At 46.5% G+C, this 5,529-nt stretch overlaps 1 pseudogene; it reads right to left on the reverse strand.

Annotated features, from left to right (window-relative positions):
- LOC119333140 overlaps positions 1–5,529 on the reverse strand; it is a 31,240-nt pseudogene that overhangs the window by 25,110 nt on the left and 601 nt on the right.

Below are 5,529 nucleotides of genomic sequence, written 5' to 3' on the forward strand. Positions count from 1 at the left end.
ATGTGGCCCGTCGTCTCGCGCACGAACGACGCCGCTCGCCAGGCTTTGGCTGCTAGATCGATGCGGGTGTTCGTGAGCCGCGCCTCGGCTTTCGTCTGCGACCGCCCCACCACTCGCCCGTACTGGTACGGGCCGTTCGGCCCCCGACGAACCGATCACCGTGATCGTCTTCTTCTTGGGAGCCATGGCGATGAAGAACTGCTAAACTAACTGCTAGACCGGATTCTCACAACTGCGCACCCTCTACCTGGTGCACCAGAGACGTTGGTGGGAAACGACACCTATGGGGTCATCACCGGGATCCCTTCTACGGTTGGTGGGCGCGGGGTTGTGCGAAGAGCGGGTCTGGCGGTCAGCACACAAATCGTTTACCCAGGTTCGGGCTGCAGAGACGCATAAAACCCTAGTCATGTTCTTGTGTTCTTGAACTAGCTGCAATGGATCTCTCATCCAAAAGATCCAAATCCCCTCCAATACACCTTGGGCCTTCTTTTATAGACAAAAAAGGGGTCGCCATAGTGGCACACAGGAGGTGGAAAGGTGTACAGGGGTTAAGCCTATCCCCTGGCATCGTCGGACAAACGCATTTAATGCACTGCCGACGTGCCCCTCTTGCTTTATTGGGGACAACAAAGAAGCTCGTCCCAGCTGTCCTCGCCTTGTAGCGCCACGTTGGCTGGCTGTTGGGCTTGCGCGGTGGTGGAGCCTTCATGAAGATCTGCATGCCATCACGCAGGTGCTTGCTGAGTTGGTGTAGAGGTCGTGCGCTGCCACGCAGATGCCTGCCCAGCTGGTCGAGCTAGCAGCTGCACGGGAGTGGCGGTTGAGGCTTTGGCAGACGCGGGCCTGGCCGTGGCCCCGCAGGTGTCCTCGGTAAGGGTCTTGCCGACGACCCGGCAAGGGTCTCGCTGCAGCACCGCGGTCGTCCCCGACAAGGATCTTGCCGGGGGTCTCATGGATATCGTCGGCAAGGATATCCTCGCCAAGGATCATCGTCTTCTGGTTCTAATCTGATCTTGTGTATCTATGATCTCTACAAAGATCTGCATGCCACCACGGAGGTGCCTCCTGATCCTTGGTTCCAATATGGTGTTGGAACCCCTTGGGCTCAAGGGTGGCGCACTCTTTTGGCGTCAGGCAAGTTGCCCCGGCAAGGATCTTGCCGAGGCTGCGGAAACCACCCCGGCAAGCGTCTTGCCGGGGGAGTCCACCTTGCCCCTTGATCTCTTTGCGCCTCTGATCTTGGCGTCGCTTTGGTTGTCTTGTGCTTCGGCATCCCTCCTCTGCCCTGCTTAGTGTGGACGCGGGTGCGGCCCTGATTGCCCGTGCACAAGTAAAGGGGTGCAAAAGGAGAGCCCCTACTTTTGTACACCGACACATCACGATAGAGGGGTTGTCAATCCCTTCACGGTCACTTACGAAAGTGAGATCTGATAAAAATAATAAGATAAATATTTTTGGTATTTTTGTTGTATAGATTGGAAAATAAAGATCGCAAAATAGAAATAGCAAGTTGATAGGAAAATTATATGATGGAAGATAGACCCGGGGGCCATAGGTTTCACTAGTGGCTTCTCTCAACATAGCAAATTCTACGGTGGGTGAACAAATTACTGCCGAGAAATTGATAAAAAAGCGCATAGTTATGAGAATATCTAGGCATGATCATGTATATGGGCATCACGTTCGCGACAAGTAGACCGAAACGATTCTGCATCTACTACTATTACTCCACACATCAACCGCTATCTAGCATGCATCTAGAGTATTAAGTTCATAAGAACATAGTAACGCATTAGGCAAGATGACATGATGTAAAGGGATAAACTCAAGCAATATGATATAAACCCCATCTTTTTATCCTCGATGGCAACAATACAATACATGCCTTGCTGCCCCAGCTGTCACTGGGAAAGGACACCACAAGATTGAACCCAAAACTAAGCACTTCTTCCATGGTAAGAAAGATCAATCTAGTTGGCCAAACCAAACTGATAATTCAAAGAGACTTGCAAAGATATTGTTCATGGGTAATCTAGATCATAAACCCACAATTCATCGGATCTCGACAAACACACCGCAAAAAGAATTACATTGAATAGATCTCCAAGAGAATCGAGGAGAACTTTGTATTGAGATCCAAAGAGAGAGAAGAAGCCATCTAGCTAATAACTATGGACCCGAAGGTCTGTGGTAAACTATTCACACATCATCGGAGAGGCTATGGTGTTGATGTAGAAGCCCTCCGTGATCGATTCCCCCTCCGGCAGAGCGCCAAAAAAGGCCCCAAGATGGGATCTCACGGGTACAGAAGGTTGTGGCGGTGAAAATAGGGTTTCGTGGTGCTCCTGAATATTTTCGGGGTATATAGGTATATATAGGAGGTAGAAGTACGTCGGTGGAGCTGCGAGGGGCCCACGAGGGTGGGGGGCACGCCTACCCCCCTGGGCGCGCCCTCTTGCCTCATGGCCTCCTCGCTTCTTTCTTGATTTCCACTCCAAGTATCCTGGATCACATTTGTTCCAAAAATAACTCTCCTGAACGTTTCATTCCGTTTGGATTCCGTTTGATATTCCTTTTCTGCTAAACATTGAAATAGGCAAAAAAAACAGCAATTTGCACTGGGCCTTTGGTTAATAGGTTATTCCAAAAATAATATAAAAAGGTATATTAAAGCCCTTTAAACATCTGAAACAGATAATATAATAGCATGGAACAATCAAAAATTATAGATACGTTAGAGACGTATCAAGGAGCAAGTCGGCAACACACAAACTCCACTCCAAGTCTCCAACGCCTCTATACTGTTGTAAAAGGAAGAATATAGATTAATCACTAGCTAGATTAAGATTGAGGGCAAAGAAAAGAGAAATTTATCTAGATGTACTTACCTTTCTTTCCTGCAAGCATCCGGCGGCCCGATCTGCGAGGCGGGCGAGAAAACGAACCGGCGTGGAGACTGATGAGGAATCGCCGCCTCGCCGCTGTGCGTGCGTACCTTCTTCGGGCCTCTTGGCAATTGGGCTTTTGTTGGAAGTTGGATGATGGGCCTCTCAGCCTACAGACTTTTTCTTTTTTATTTTCATTCACGAATTCATCAGGGCCTATATCATCTACTACCTGAAATCTAAAACGTGTGCGCGCGCTAGTTGGAGAAATCAAGCGGCCGCTCTGTCGCATGCATGTGTATATGTTTTGTCTGCTAGTGCATGTGATTGCTGGCATTAAATCCGGTCAGACTTGTCACATGTGAAGAAAAAATAGATCCACGCATATTTATTTCTGTTTTTAAATTTTTAAAAAGTCATATCTTTCAAACCACGCACCGGAATTCAGATCCATCTTCACCATTGGATTCCTCATGACGAGATCTTTCAAACTAGATCCTGCATGGGTATATTTCGACGAAATGTTTTTATGCCAACTTTGATGCTATATGGTGCAACTTTAGTACTGTATTGTGCAACTTTAGTGCAACATCGTGCAACTTTTTCGGAAACCAATTTTTAGATCTGCATGATTCAACTTCCTATGAGATTGCTATCTAGCAACTATGACAACATTGATGTGCAACTAGTCTACCATCTCGATCAATTACCTAGTAGTCGATGTGCAACCCTCCTCTCTACATGTGGATGTGTAGTTCGTTTACTGTTGGCACACCCTACCCCCTACCCCTGCAAGCAATATGTGCAACTTAGTCTATTATTCAATCCAACTGTCTATTAGTCATTGTGCAACTCCTTCCCCTCCCTATTTGTGGACATGTACTTTCAGTTGGCGGGGGCAACAAACAGAGTCGCACATAGTCTGCTAGGTAGTTGGCCAGGGAAACATACGAAGTTGCACATCTCATAGGCAGAGATAGTTGAATGGTGAAAAATTGACATTCATGAGAGTAATGAAAAGTTGCATATAAACAGAGTGCTAAAGTTAAAAATCTCACTAGCAGGGGTGGTTTGGGCCGGGTGATAGTAGGGAAATTGCACATCCATGGGGGTATGAGAGAAAGTTGCACATCACTGTTAGATAGTTGGCCGTTGCAGTATTCGAAGTTGCACATCCACTGTTAGTATGTTGGCCGATGCAGCAAACAGTGAAGCACATCCACGAGCGGGGGAAAGTTGCACATCAACTACTATGAAGTTGGCCTGGGCAACATACGAAGTTGCACATCTCACTAGAAGGAGGCAGTTTGGGGCTGAAGGTACCATAAAGGAAAATTGCATGTCTACAGTGTAGGAGAAAAGTTGCACATCTCTGAGGTAGTTGCACATCGACGACTAGCCAGTTACACAAAACATGGACAAAATTACACAAAAAAAAATTTCGTCGAAACATACCCATGCTGGATCTAGTTTCGAAGAGCACGCCGCGAGGGTTCCAACAATGAAAACGGATCTTAATTTCGATGCACTGCTCGAAAGTTATGGTTTTTTAAAATTTAAAAACACAAATTAAATGGGTTCACATATATTCACGTGAATACTTTGCAATTATTTATCTTGTTCACACATGTCCATACCTCTACACTTTGCCTAATATGGATTAGGGAGAGAAAATATTCCATTTTTTGGCCGGCCATCGCGGAGCGCTAGCGGGCCAACGGCCACCTGCTAGACCAGTCCCATCTACTATACACACATTGCAGCACGGGTCAGGGCCCCTAGTTTGGCTGGGCCCGGGCCGTCGCCCCTGTTGCCCTGGCCCAGGGCCGGCCCTGACCGGAAGTTTCAACTTCCTTTCTGGAAAAAGGTGGCCCGCAAATCGACACGCCTGACCTTATCATGCCGTTGTCACACTGGGCTTAGCGACCTCGCCTTGATTGCTAAATTTGATCTGCTGGGGCCCGATGGGTTGTTTTCAGGGCAGTCGTGTCGAACTTGGGCAGTTGTTAATTTGTGAGCCAAATCCTAACTGATACGAGCAGTTTCTAATGTCTGAAGCACAATTCAACTGCTGATGAGGCAGAGTATTTTTGTGGGTTCTGGCATGTCTTTTTTCTTTTCTTTCACAAGCATGCCAATTTGTACATTCTTTTCTTTATGAGAAGACAATGCTCATGCCAGTTGCGGGAAAAAACTTTCAATACTCCCAAATTGCTATATGCATTTATGCTGCCACTGAAGGTAAGCATGAAGGCAAATGGAACATCAACACCAATAATACTCAAATCAGAAGAGACCTCAGGGGACGGGGGTGATTGTGGTGGATAATCCATCAGTAGAAAATGAGTGTGAAACATAAATGTATTATCATAATTGTCATGTGTTTATTTATTTTTACCTGGCTAAGAACCATGTCTAGAGGAGTAGAATCAAAGGACATGGGTGGTCGGGACAATGGAATGAGCAACTGCAAAAATAAGGATCTTCAAGTCTGGACGCCAATACCGATGAATAATGATCACGATAGTACAAAGAAAATTGTGCAAAATCTGATAATAATATAAACATAAGTTAATTTCAGTGTACTACACGAGCATTTTAGACATTGGCAGCCATCTATGAATTCAGTGATATTTTCCCA

The sequence above is a fragment of the Triticum dicoccoides genome, chromosome 7A (assembly GCF_002162155.2).
Source record: "Triticum dicoccoides isolate Atlit2015 ecotype Zavitan chromosome 7A, WEW_v2.0, whole genome shotgun sequence".
In the NCBI taxonomy this organism is placed as follows: domain Eukaryota; kingdom Viridiplantae; phylum Streptophyta; class Magnoliopsida; order Poales; family Poaceae; genus Triticum; species Triticum dicoccoides.